General features: G+C 36.1%; 1 long non-coding RNA gene across 1 annotated transcript in view; it reads right to left on the bottom strand.

The window, feature by feature from the left end:
- Window positions 1-12819, bottom strand: part of LOC135195453 (uncharacterized) — a 49985-nt gene extending 37166 nt beyond the window's left edge. The window contains exon 1 of the long non-coding RNA XR_010310129.1: window positions 12782-12819. This is a non-coding gene — a long non-coding RNA (uncharacterized LOC135195453). The remainder of the gene's footprint in view (window positions 1-12781) is intronic.
- Between the last annotated feature and the right edge of the window lie 2495 nt (window positions 12820-15314).

Genomic DNA, 15314 nt, shown 5'->3' with positions numbered 1-15314 from the left:
TGTGCTAAGGAAAAGAGAGAGAGAGATAGAGAGATAGAGAGAGAATTTTAGCGCTGAAAAACAGTGTATTGGTATTATATGAAATCACTCATCCCTTTTCTGGACTTAGAAAAATATTAAAAATTAAATAAACAACCCTCTTCTAAACTTAGGCATAGTCTACTTTGTGTATTGTGATTAAGAAAAATGCCGCAAACACTCTGATAAGTTGCGTGTATTATATATATATATATATATATATATATATATATATATATATATACACATATACATATACATACACACTACATATACATACACATACTTATACATACATACATACATACATACACGCAACTTATCAGAGAGAGTTTGCGGTATTTTTCTTTATCATAATACACAAAGTAGCCTATGCATAAGTTTAGAAGAGGGTTGATTTAATTTTTAATATTTTTCGAAGTCCAGAAAATTTTTGCAGGGACCCTAATTGCTTGCTGCAATATGTGTAATCCACAGTTTTGGCTTTTTATCCCTTTTCTAAAGAGTCTAACCCAAGTAAGGTAGCGGTCTCGCTCTGTTCTTGTCAGGAAATCTTAAAACACAAAATTCACAAAAATCAGTTCCGAGTCTTGCACGTCACATTTATTAACAAAGGCTTCCTGCACTGACCTACAGACATTTTTAAGGCATATTTGAACCTATGAGGCAACTTGCAGATCTTATAAGAGAAACTATTTATTTAATTACAGTGTAAATGTAATTACAATCTGCATGAATTCATATTCATACAGTTGTGATTCAGGGGAGAGGAGACTGAATGCACTTTACAAAACTAAATCAAAGTATCTGAGCCATGACATAGAAATTAATTTTACATCTTCAAGGGCAATTATCTATAACTAGGAGGTACAGCCAGTTACAAAAGCGGTGTCGTCCCGCCAGGCCTGGCTCGGTGAATCATGCCCTTCTTGCCCTGAAAGTGGCCCAAGTTCAAACAACCAGTACATAGTAACACAGAATGGTTCGAAAGGGAGGAGGAGGGAAATTGCGGTAATCACGCAAAGAAATGCAATATTGAATGAAATATATATGGACAGACAGAGAGAGAGAGAGAGCGTGCTTTTTTCCTGTTTAGTTATTAATCTGACGGATATACTTGAGACCTCCTGCTTTAAGAAACATGTTATATATTTTTTGGAAAATAATTATTATAAAATCTTATCACATTGTATTGCTTTTAATCGTTATCACATTTTCTAAATAAAAATGCCTTAAATATTGTTGGAACTGACTATTCATATTAATATTATTCAGACGAAAATATCCTTTTTAATTATCCTATAAGCACCTCTCTCTCTCTCTCTCTCTCTCTCTCTCTCTATCTCTCTCCTTTTTCCCCTCTTTCCCCCTTTCCTCTCTCATCTCTCTCTCTCTCTCTCTCTCGCTCTCTCTCTCTCTCTCTCTCTCTCTCTCTCTCGCCTTTATTTGGAAAAATAAATTGCGTATGAAATACTGTCATCCGAGTATTGTTTTACCTTCCTAAAAACATCCAACAGAACAATCTCATAATAACTGTAAGACATTGAAATCCCGAACATGAGGTGTGACAATAGAAGGATATTTATAACAAGGTGGGGGTTAAAGGTGATAAGGACAGGTGACATTGAGTGACCTTAATTAAAGTCTTGACGGGTTCGCTTTTCAACATTTATAAAGTGGTGATAGTAATACCTTTACTGATAGCAGTTAATATCAATGATTGTAAGTCGCCATCACGACTGGCACATAGCGTTATAGGGTTACTGAGATTATCTTTGTATGTCTGGTTAATGTCTGTATAACTAAAGTTAACATTATGAATCCTGGTTTTCACAAGAGGTAACGTACCCCACACAGCCATAGACGAGCTGTAAATAACACCAGTGGTCTTGAAAGTCGTGTTTGCAGCCATTGAGGTATATGCTCAACAGAGTTGCCTTTGTTTGCTGCCGTCATCCCTACAAACGTTGACATAGATAAGTATATAATACATAGATTATAGTGCACAGCATTGTTAGAACAGTTATTCCAAACGTATAGATAAATACAATGACCTCGACTAACACTTACCTAAGTGTAGATAATCGTAATTAACAAATAAACCTCCACAAAGGCTGCAAACACACGACTGTTAAGACCACTGGCGTTATACAGCTCGTCCATGGCTGTGTGTAGCACGTTACCTCGTGGGAGAACAAGGATTCATAACGTAAACGATAGTGAGGCATTAACCAGATGGTTAGCTAAAGGCCTGTCCACACGACCGGGCCTGATCGGCGGACCTCCCCTCTAACGGGCACGCTTGACGGGTAAACCGTCAAATTGCCCGATGGGTCTTGAAGCAAAATCACCACGGTGGTGCCCGATGGCTTTATCTTCGACCCTGGCAGACGTACGTTAACCTTATACATTTCTTTTACGGAGCCATTCTTTGCACCATATTCTCTTTTTTCTTCTTTTTCATCACACACACAGCAATTATCATGCTACACAATATCTTCTTCTTTGCTGTAGGCACCATGTTTATCGTACCGCACTGAACACACTACTGGCATCGTCGGGTACGCCCACCTCGCCATCACCTCACCCATGTGGACAACGTTCAGGGTGAGCCCACTAGAATTTGCCCGTCAACCCCGGGGTACGCCGATCAGGCCCGCTCGTGTGGACAGGCCTTAAGACGTGACTGATATGACCAGGTCTGTAGACTATCACCAAATAATTTGACACTAAATAATGTGTTAATAGTATACGGTTTTGCAACACCTACATACTTTATACCTCACCATCATCATGTTAATGCACCGATGCACACATTTCACTGCATTTCATTTCACATTTATTTTCACAAAGTTTCGGAAATATAATAAATACTATAAGAAATATAGCAAATTGAAATACTTTCTATAAGTAGCCTAGATGGTGGCGAGGGGCAGAGCCAAGAGGCCCATCACACTCAAATACTGGTCACTCAACTAAGTTATGCCTTAAATACAAATCCTGTAGTACTAGATTAGCATATCCAGTAGTGCGTTCTTAGCATAGATTAATTAATAAAATATCCTTGCAAAGTTGATGCTTTGATGACTTATACAAAATTGGTAATAGAGGTAATTATGGTCCAGTCAATCTAGGTCAAAAATAGATTCAGCTTAGCACATGTTGGTAGAGTAGCCATTTACGGTTTTGTGATCCCTGGCCACATCCAAATAACATATCAAACTTCTGCCATTATATAGTCAATCCAGGCGATATTTAAGGAGGAGGACAGAATGAGAGAGAGAGAGAATACAGCTGCTTATAGATTAATTAAAAAGGATATTTTTGTCTGAATAATATTAATATGAAGTCAGTTCCAACAATATTTAAGACAGTTTTATTTAGAAAATGTGATAAAAATATGATATTTCTTAATTATTTTACAAAAAATATATAACACGTTTCTTAAAGCAGGTCTCAAGTATATCAGTCAGTTTAATAACTAAACAGATAAAACACTCTCTCTGTCCACATATATTTAATTCAATATTACATTTCTTTGCGTGATTACTGTAATTTCCCTCCTCTTCCCTTTCGAACCATTCTGACTATGTAATGGTTGTTTAAATGTGGACCACTTTCAGGGCAAGAGCAGCATGATCTCACCGAGCCAGGCCTGGCGGGACGACACCACTTTTCTAACTGGCTGTACTATGTTCTTTGCTTTTAATGTGGATCAATTTAAGAAAGTCTTGCGCAGTGTCAGTTTCACTAAGGTTCAATAAGCCTTTTAAATGAAAAGGAGTTTTTAGATTGTGCAATGTTAAGTTCATTCTCATGATTTAATTAGATTTTTAAGTTTAAAACCACTTTAATTGGGATCAAAACCACAACAATTGGGCAATTACATTTTTATGGTTCAATTTAATTTAAAGTTATTTTATAAATTCTATAGAATTTGAAAATCTTTGGCAATGTAAGTTTTTAATTATATGGTTCAATTAGTTTTTAAACAATTGGGCAAATGTATGAAAAATTGGTTTCGTGCAAAAGTACAACAATCTGAAGAGTGCTCAATAGTTTTTAATTTTTGTGTGTGTGTAATTAGTTTATATTTACAGGTAAAGTGGTGATATCGTATTCAGAGACTTCTGGTCATTTGAACTTTCAAGAAACGTCCAGAATGATATGGTTTGAAACGGCAGTTCAGCTGGTCAGAGGGGGAGTTTGAAAATGCAGTTCCAGCTTGTTACAGGAAGAGAGTTTGAATTGAATGAAGAAGTTTGAAACGGCAATTTCAGCTTGACACAGGGTGAGAGTGAATTGTCTGAAGTTATTTGAGACAGCAGTTCCCGTGGTAGAGGAAGTTGTTTGAGACAGCTGTTCCCGTGGCAGAGGAAGAGTATTTTAAAACTAAACAAATTTTAAAGAAAAAGAAGGATCTTTTATAGTCATATTTGTAACTACTATACTTGAAAGGAAAAAGGAAAAATTAAAATTTTTCAAAGTTCTTCCTTTTCTTTATTTAAACTTCCACTTTTAGTCATCTGTCCTGTACACAAACCTGCAATATACATTTTGATCAATTATTTGTTAAAAGAAAACTCCTCGACTGTGTATGTTCATAGTGACTTGCAACTGCCACTTCTCTTCCTGGTGCCTTGCGACTACCACCCAGGTGCCTTGCGAGTACCACTTATCTTCTCCATGGTAAATTCAATTCTGTGTATTCTCATCATCTTCTCTCCACGGTGACCTCTCTCCACGGGGACCTCTCGAGTTACGTTAAATTGAAATCCCATTTACTGAAATAAAAATGGGATTATAAGGTTACGTCAAAATCAGTTTCAAATTTACACTGCCAAAGGACTATTCATTATCATCAAAGGCACTTCAGTTTAGGAAATATGTAACCAACAAGTTATAGTTTTGATAAACTTAACCAATAAATGTGGCTGAAAATTCAGCATTATCAATCTATCTTTGCATTTCACTTAGTTTTACCAACCAAAATTATTCTTTCAGAACTGGAAGCAAAGTAAGAGGACTTCCCTTACGTATCCTGAAAATTGACTTTACTTCCAACCTACTAAACTGAAAAAACTACATAAATATTACCATTATGTTACGTGCCGATATAGCAGAAAAAAAATAAACAAATACCCACTTACTTGGTGCTCAGACCGTTCTCGGCCAACGGTTATCCGTTGTCTGTTGAATATTTATAGATGCCTGAAGGATCAGACGAGAGCTGGAAGGATAGCAAATTCATTGGCTTTGAAAGATTACGGGTATTTTGAATATATCTGATGTCACAGCGATTTCTGAATGAACTTAAAACTCCAACCACGGGTAGCTGCTTTGTTCCTGCTTAAAGTTCAATCTCTTGTACTATGAAAACTGCGAGAGAATATAGACTATAAATACTGAGTATAATAGTATTTGATATACAACCACACACAATAGATTGATATATTAACTAAAAAATTGACTAGCTGCCACTATATAAATTGACTAGCTGTAATTTTATATAATTTTTTTCAGCTTTGCACATCCATTCTATTCTCTTCTGACCATCAGTAATACGTATAATTATCAACACTGCGACTGTTTTCCCCTAACATATTTAACTAATAATCAAAGTATATTCAGGTAACCTCCAGTCTGCTCAACAGCCCTAAAGCAGCAGCCACATATGTTTATTTGGAGTTTCTACGTTGCATGGAACCAGTGGTTATTCAGCAACGGGACCAACGGCTTTACGAGACTTCCGAACCACGTCGAGAGTGAACATCTATCACCAGAAATACACATCTCTAACTGATAACATCATTACTTCTCTATATAAGTAGAGACTCCAGAAAATGCTTTAATCCCTAACCCTTGGAAAAAAAATAAAATAAAAAGCTGCTTGTTAGGAAGACAATGCATATGACCTCATAAGCTATTTTAGAAGTTGGGGAAAAAATTAGTACAAGCAAGCAAACTTAACGAAATAATGCATTAAGAATGCATGTGGCTTTCTTAAACTTACCCAACACAGCATAACCTTCAAGATATTCAGATTCAAAATTGCACTGATATGAATACTCCCAGTAAGTTTAAACGAAAATGTACAAGGTTTGCTTAACTAGAATTTACAAGGTTTACGACCTAATAAAATCGGCTAATACAAAGTTAAAAACTTAAAATTTGACACCAAATTTTCAAGGTTTACGACCTGGTAAAATTAGCCTACACAGTTAAAACCTGAGGTTGTACAAAGATTGAGACTAATTAGAATTTTCTAAGTTAAAGAATTCTTTTCTTACTAATTTCTTACTAATACATTCAATTCCTCTTCCGAGATTAGTCTGTATATTTTATTTTAACACTGAGCATCGATGATAATCGAAGATTATATTTTAATTCCATAAGAGTTTCTACCCTGTATTTGGGTTGCTTATTAAGAACTTGCTGTTATTTTTGGGGGGTCGACTGTGATTAACCCCCAGGGACCAGCAGTAAACACGGAAAAATACATTTGACGCCCCAATCCCTGGTGGCTGTCGTATTCGCGGCGACGTTCCTTACAGTCCATGCGGAGTTATTGCCTAGAATTAACTTTACTTTTAGTCCATTAGGATTAAAAACTATTCGTTATCCAATATTTAAGAAAAATCTATGTCTGAGCATGGATGAATTCAGTTTATAGTCACTTTTGTTTTAGACGTCTCGCATCCTAAGACAGCAAAAGTTGAAGACTCGCGCTTTCATCTGACAAAATCGGCAACTTTGTGGGGCAAGAACAACCCAACAAATGAGTCTCCATAACAATGTAAACATGATAAAATAATGGCAAACATAAGTTTAAAATCTAGGAACATTCTTCCAGTGCATTCTTATTACAAGCAGGCACCAAGTAACGAACGAAGTACTGTGGGCTCAATTGTAAGTACAGCTGAGATTCAACATCTGAGAATTTAGCACACGGCTCCTAGGCTATTTAATAAGTTGATTAAAATACCTAAACATTCAGGTCGTACAGAACCAAAGGTAAACAGTAGGCTTCTTCATGAAGACACTACAGCAATCCGGATTAAAAAAGTAAAGTCTGAGAAACAAAAGTTCCTACTATAGGGCAAGGGAAGACAATTGTCAGGAAAATTTATATCTTAAACGGGTAACTGAGGTCTGTCGGTAATTAAGCCCGTATACCGCGGCGAACTAGACTGTGGCAGTTGACGTTTTTGTATAGAATTTTACCTCCTGAACAAAAATTTGAAGTTAATTTTTCGGCCCACTGTAATTAACCTGCAATTTACCTTTGAACTCTCCTACGGTAAGTGGGACCCATGGGAATGCGGGGTTTTTGGTGGGGTAAAACACTTTGGAGAATTATGCTTTAAACTCTGTCCCACGGTCAGGGGGGCCGATGGGAAAGCGGGGTTATGGGTGGGGTAAAACACTTGGAAGGCTTTGCAGTACTATTTCCTCTTATTTACGATAACTAAACCGATAATGGAGCCGTTACATAGCCAAAATCCACCTATTACTACTGCTATTACGACGCCGAATCCTACTGCACATGCGCCATATTGTACAGGGAGCTTGGCAAGTTTTTGTTTCATGCACCGTGGCACAGGCTCCATGTTACACTCAGTGTTGCCAGATATGGGAAATTTTCCCCAGATTTGGGGATTTTGGATTCATGATAGGGAAATGGGGAATTTGGGTTGAAATTTGGGGAATTTTTTCGTTGAGAACAAATTGGTTAGGGAATCTGGGGAATTTCATCACCATAGTAGAAAATTACACGAATTCACTACTGAAAACATTGTGGTGACTCCATAAATCTGTGGGAAAGTAACATATCTATGGGATTTTTCCCCCAATATGTGGGAAATTTATAATTCTGTGGGAAGTTTCCATATATCTATGGGATAATTCCACAAATTTGTATGAAATTCCCACTAGTATGTAGTTACCAATATTTTTGTGAGCACTTCCAAAAATCTATGGAAGCTGCTGTTGATCAGATTGTCACAATTATGTTAATTAACTTAATTTGACATGAAAATCAACATTTGTATGACTGTATTAACAATGAGAAATGTGTTGGCACATTTTCATCGTTAATTCAGCATCATGTTATACGAACAGGACCTGACTGACAGTCCATGCAAGTATACGTCAGGAGGGTATTATTATGATGTTATTGGTGATTTTTCAGTTGTCTCCTAGACTTTCGGTGGTCATTACTCAATAGTCATATCGTTAGTTCCCATACCACGTCAGTGAGTGATAAAGGACTGATGTAAAGAACTTTACCCAATGATCACGATCTTGTATCTCATCTAGATTGTAAAGACCTGTGTCAAGACCTTCGTTACCCACTAGTCACAACCTTGTATCTTATGTAGCTAAGTACCAAAAATCACGTGTATATTTGTAAGTAGAATTTCCTTGCCTTTCTGCCGATATATATAATTCATCAATGTATGTCCTTTATGTCCTTTGTTATTACCATTTCTATGTTAATAAAGTATAGAATTTCGCTTACCCATTAATCAAAAGAATTATTGGGAAATGGGGAATTTTTGAACAATTTGGGCAAATTGACACGATTTTCGGGGAATTCGAGGCAAACCGATCTGGCAACACTGGCTAAACTTGCCTTCCTTTAAGGGGGGCTACGGGGGGTGGGGGCGGCTGAGCCCACCGGTCAGGTAACACCTACTAGGTTAGGTTAGGTTAATATACCTACAGTATATGTTACACTCCCTGGTTGTTACGTATCCCATACCCCCTTCCAGAATTCAAATATGGCGGTTTGTTAACGTTTCCTGGCCCCGAACCAAAACTTTGAAGATTGTTCAGTCGAAGTAGACTAAGCAAGTTTCCGTTTTCCTAAGTTATTTTACTTACTTTACAATAACTTAAGGTAATATTTTGCCGGTCGATTGTAACTAACCTGTTATTTACTTTTGAACTGTGTGCGTCGGTACATCGCACCCTATGTACAATCATGTAGTCTTCAAAGGCAAATTACGGTTTAATTAAGTCGGTCGAATAAATATTACTTTAAATTGTTGTTCAGTAAGTAAAATAACATAAGAAAACGTCATCAGTCATAGTCTACTTTACCGCGGAATGCGGGCGTAGAATTACCAATTAAAAGTTAACATTTAGCAGTTAAACGGCAAAAAATAAGCCTTACACGAGCCTCCTACAATAAGTCTCTTATACCTAAGGCTGTTTCATGCTTTGTTTTGGTATTAATTTAAGGACGGATGCCCTAACTAGCCACAATCCCCCACCCCACTAATTATTCGGCCTTGGGAAGCATCCCATTACTAATTCCTAAGGGGGTTTAGTGTGGTGACGAATCACTAATTGCTCATTAACCTCAGGTTTAAGGTTGGCGATAAAAATTAAAATGTTCTTATTTCACGGGTCCACTATACCGCAGTTCACAAATGCTTGTTGTGCTAGACATCACGTCCATTTGTGCCTTTTCAATATTTCATTTTCAAGGATAGTTTAGTGAATTGTGAAAACAAAAGGTCGTAATCTATGTATTTCATGGCTATGAAATAAACCATAATGGTTTATTTTATAGCCATAAAATACATAGCTTCCGACCCTTGCTTTCAGAATTCACTTAACTACCATCACTTTGCTCCAATATCTATTAAAGTACCTTGAACGCATTTTGAAAAATTGAAAAAATTCTTCTTAGCTCGCCGCATCAACTATAGCTCATGAAATCGAATAGGTTTAAGCAGAGTTCTGGGTTTACGTATCTACTCTAAGTTTGCTTCCACCAAGATAAAACTCAGGAATTCTACAGACAAGCTGAGCGTGGCACCTTATTCAGTACCAGCCCCTCGGGAATAATATAAAAAAAATAAAAGGCTTTAAATTTCTTAAAGAATTTCTGAAATAACCTCACCTGCATACGCCCCCATCTATATTTGTCATTCAAATTATATCTCCGTGAGGAGCTTTAATGTATAATTACCCATAATGCAACGCTTGTAATAAGGGTTCCTATAGTAGTCTGTCTAGAATGTCATGAAACATCGAGTAGGTTTGCGACGATGCCAAACTTCAAGACTTTTAATCTGACTAGCTAATCCCAGCCTCCTTCCATTCCGGGTCCTTTAATACGGTCGTAAATTTTCCTTTTTAATCCCATAATCTGAATCTTTCCAGTCACACAAAAGCTGAATGATTGTTGTGGATTAAGTTGACCTTGTGTTTCGAAAACACCTCAAAGTTGATTGCTTTGTTTATTTTAATAACATTCATGTAAAAAAAAAATTTTTAGGAAGAGTTCGAGCACCATATAAAAAGTACGGGAGACTAAGTAAGTGTCCTTTAAATACATATCACATTTGTTTTTTCTACAACTTTTAAGAGTTCCATTTCAGATGAAAATAAAAATTTAACGTTCTGTAACCTACAATCAATCTAGTTCAGTACAATACTGGAATCTTAATGTACTAAATGTTTTCGAGCTTTATTACTCATAAAGCTTTAACTTTCATTCTTTATATAATTTGAATTCTGATTGAATCAGTTTATATTTGAACATTATCAAATGTGTAGCGCGCTCGCTCTCTCTCTCTCTCTCTCTCTCTCTCTCTCTCTGTGTTGTAGAATTGATGAATGTGACAAACATCAAATATTTCATAAAATATTTTTCTCCATTATAACAATTTCTTGGATGTTAGGATAATGAAACGATAAAATTTATAGAAATTTTCTTTAAAATAGGGCACTGTGTTAATATAGAAAAAAATGTCTCTGTTAACAGGAAGTAAATTCTCATATGAGGATGAAACCTCTAACATAGAAACTAGGAGATAAAACAAATGTTTGCAGTGAAATCAATAAAGATTTTTCCCATAAATAAATTGTTTATAAAAAATATTTGTTTACCATCACAGGATAAAACTAAACAAAATAAAACAGAAGTTTTCATTAAATTAAATCAAGATAATCTTCCAGTGTTTTTCAGCATTAGTGTGTACTGTATACTATTCTTCATCAGATGAAGTTACTTCTGTAATAAATTAATCAAACTGATTCGCAGCAATATCATTCTCTGTCTCTTTTATAATGACTTATTCAACATGATTAACGGCATTTTTCCAAATTTTATGCTGTCACGCATGACTGCGCCTCTTGCAGCAAGATGTTAGATCTGCCATTTTAAATGTATTCCTTTCCCCCTTGGTGGGTTTATACCAGTTGCTGCTGTCGAACTTTCATCCCTCCAACACTTGGTGACTGTATAATTCTAATTAATCCAGGTTTCATCCAGAAATATAACACTTATTTCCTGTACCCCTAATATTTTTCATTTCACGTAGGAACTTGGTCCTGACACTTGCAATATCACTTCTCTCCAGTAGAAATTTCCGCCCGTTAACTCTTCCGTATTTAAATCCAATGTTTTAAGTATCTTACGTAAAGATTTTCTGCATCCACTAAATCCAATATTTTCTTTTACTTCAAGTAGAATGCTATCCAGCTTTGGAATTTCCTTTCTGGCGTAATAACCGAGAACTGTCCTTCGTAAAACGCACTGATCAAATCCACCGATGTTGGTTACAGCTGGTGATCTTTTCCTTTTCTTTATGTTAAAAACGGAAGCTTCATTTTCTTCTAAGCTGTCTTTTCCTTCCTAACAAATGCGATATATCGTACTACTGCATTACTTAGTTGCATCCATTGTACGTTGTACTGCCTTGTCAAAACCATGCATAACAGTTTTGTTTCCTTTCTCCCTTTTGAAGTACTCGTGGACATTGAATATGACTTCTCGTGTCTAAGCACTTAATTGCTGCCGTGGGGAGCCTTCCATCTTAAACCGTCACGCCTGGATATCAGAACCAAAGTGATAAGCTACTTAACCTTCCTGACCTGAGACAGAGAGAGATGTGGCAAAGTGTATGCCAAATTTACACTGTTTTTTCGCCTTAATTTAATGTATGAAATTGGCGCAAAGCGGCAACGTCGAAAACCTACTCTATGTTTCATGACATACTGGACAGACTATAACAGGGCTAGTATCAGATCACTTCTAGTCGCGGTGAGGGGGGGTGTGGTTGGATCCCAGCATCCCACCTTTAAGCACTTTGGAATGCCAGTAAGGTCTATTTGAACTAATACGATATTACTGGTTTCAGGCGTCTCTTAAACTTTACACTAAGAAAAAAATAAATAAATAAATAAGTAAGATACCAAGCATACAAACAAAAGCTTTTAATTTGTGAAATTTAGCGAGATTATCGTGAAGACGTTTAGTCTTAACTTCATGTTGTCAAATCACCAATTGGGAACAATTGCACCAAAAAACCATTATCAACGAATTACATAAAGCTTAAGAGCTGTTATGGATCACACTTAAAGTTTCAGTAAACTGACAAGTATGCTAATGCACCAGTAACCTGAGGTCAGGTTAGCATGGACCATGCTTAGATTTCTAATTTTAGATTCGGACTGGCTAATCAAGAAAATTTTCAACGCATTACTAAGTATGACGAATGTCTAAAAACTTCGGTGATCCTACAATCTGTGAGAAAACATTGAAACCATTTATAGAAACCATTTACAGACTAATTTAACAATAGAAAAACGGCCTAACCATAGTAAGACCTACCTCTGAGAACCCAAATCGTGAAATCTCTTGAACGATTAAATAAAATTGCCACAGTTGTAGTGTAGGTAAAGATATGTCTGACATATAAATAAAATTTTTCCCCAAAAAAACTTTAAAACATAATGTACTCACCTTGAACTTTTAACATTTTACTGGTTTGACGCACTTCACACTGTTCACAGAGGAAAATCTGTAAAATTATTACCCATTCCTCTTTTCTACCAATAACTAAATTCAAGGACAAGTGACCAGGAAGCCAAACTTTAAGAGGTACTTAAGTATTCCGACATCCTTGAGGAGAGGTAGACAGGTGGCTCCATCTGTTTTATATTAATGATTCTCGAAATGAGATATTTACTCTGGTTAGGAGACTCGTAGTCGTATATGCGTGAGAAAAAATTCTGTAGCATGTACAGGAAAACTTACTGAAATTATGCCTAATAAATTATCAGTGAATTGATTAAGAATTAGCCCATTTTTTACGGGATTAATCGTTAAGCGTATATTTATTTGGTTAATTTACTTTGAACAATTTCATCTAATGGCCAATTAGGAATGTCATGTATGAATGCTTGTAAACATTTTGAACAATAATATTATTTAAGACATTTCAGTTACATACGATGAGTTTGCTTATCTTAGATACCTTTTTATCCTTTTTTTATTTTACGGAACATAAAATTATGCTTAGTTTTCTGTTAGTCACAAAAATACTCTGTTATTTAGTAACTGGCCATATATTATTTTTCTACGACTCGGAGAATAGCATTGACCCTATAAAAAGTAGTGATCATCACTGAACATATATTTTTTAGGTATCTCATCCCTTTCACCTACCGACACTATTTCTAGACGTGATAATTGATATTATTTTCGAGAGTTACGAACTATGAATTCAGGAAATATTATGCCTTTTTTATGATGTTTTGCATAAATAATTTGGTGAATGTCATGGTCTCTTCAATTGGTGGATCGTTGCTGAGAATCAAATAGTTCGATTTTATATAATCAAATAACATGGAGGGGGAGAGAAAATGGGTTACATATTTTCTATAGTTACCCTTTAAATTTATAAGTTTTCTTTAAAGAAGTAAAATGGTATAGAAAATAAATCTTATTAGTCTTATGGCTAACAAGTATATATTATTAATACCCAATGTACGCTTGCTTAAAACAATTACAAAATAACATCTGTGATTGCACGATTTGTGTATGCCTAATAATTACCTAAATCGAAACAATATGCAAGCGTATCTGTAGTTAAAAGCGCAAATGGCAACTTTTACCACATTTATCTAAAAACAAGAACAAAGATCCTTCAAATGGTCTTTGGTCTCGAAAAACTGAGTCAAAGAAAATATAGTCTTTACAGTCAGAATTATCATGGCAAATAAATTCAATGGATAATTGTATGCGCGCCAAAATATGGGCTACTTCGCGAAGCAGCATGGAGCTGACGTCCCAGCGTTATAGGCCATCATGGATTTGTGTTATCACATTTAGGAAGTATAAGGTTGTAAGGACAACGCTTTTCCCCTATTTTCATTATATCCAATCATCAAGTCGCGTTGTTCTTACTTCCATACGATAGAGCGTTCAGCGGCCTTTCCACCGATGTATAACACATGTAATTTCATTATTTGTATGCCATATTATCCCTATATGTATGATTGTAAGAAAACACAAATCTGTCTCAGAGTCATTTCTGCTCTCGATGCGAGACTATACTACTTATCCGTCCACACCTGTCTATGTCAACCCAGTTCGTCTGTAAATAAATCATCAGTATCCCAGCTACATGTCTTAATCTCTGGTCCTCACAAGGTGTTTCGTCGACAAATGTGGTGATTGGTACCACAGTGAATGTGTGCATCTTAGTGAAGTAAGGAAAAAGAACGCTACGAAATTTAAATGGCTATATATGCCCAAACTGCTATGATTTTGCATGGAAATTATGACATTCCTCAAGATGCATATTATGATATGAAGAGGATTGCTGCTTACAAGGATCATGGCTATACTTGCTAATAGAAATTTAAAATGTGGTTATGTGAATATACAATCTATAGGAAATAAAAAAAAAAACTACAGATTGGAGACTTAACACTGAAAATTCAACTGATATTTTTGCCATTGCTGAGACATGGTTAAGCCATCAACAAATAACTTTAAAGAATATATACGAAAAGAGAAGAGAGAAAAGGGAGATTTCGGATTGCCAGAACCACCATGCATGCAGCGACGTTAAGATTACAAGAAATCTTCAGGGGTTCCCTTAAAAATATCTCGGAATCCTTCGGTTTTTATGGCTTTTTGAAGCTCAAAAGAAATTCTATTCCCACATGCTTGAAACGCTATGACACACTGAAGCACTAACTCCAGTCTTCAAAAACAAGCTCCAAGATCGATGAAACAGTCTTGAAGCCTTCCGAGGAACGATGTGTCTTATTCTAAAAGCAGAGTAAAGAAATACTTCTATATTATAGTATGGAGAGGGGTTCTTCTCTCCATACCAGGACGAAATTTTACTAAGAGAGGAAAGTACATTAAAAGGATTCGGCCCTGAGGTGTCTCAAGGATTGCATCAACCTCAAGACACCCTTGCCGGAAGGGCATGGTCCGTCCCCTCAGGAGGCTGCTTCCCTGGAGGGAGGCAGGTTTCCTG

Source organism: Macrobrachium nipponense, chromosome 16 (assembly GCF_015104395.2).
Source record: "Macrobrachium nipponense isolate FS-2020 chromosome 16, ASM1510439v2, whole genome shotgun sequence".
In the NCBI taxonomy this organism is placed as follows: domain Eukaryota; kingdom Metazoa; phylum Arthropoda; class Malacostraca; order Decapoda; family Palaemonidae; genus Macrobrachium; species Macrobrachium nipponense.
Note: the sequence above shows the minus strand (reverse complement) of the source record. Positions and strands in the feature narration are given on the sequence as shown.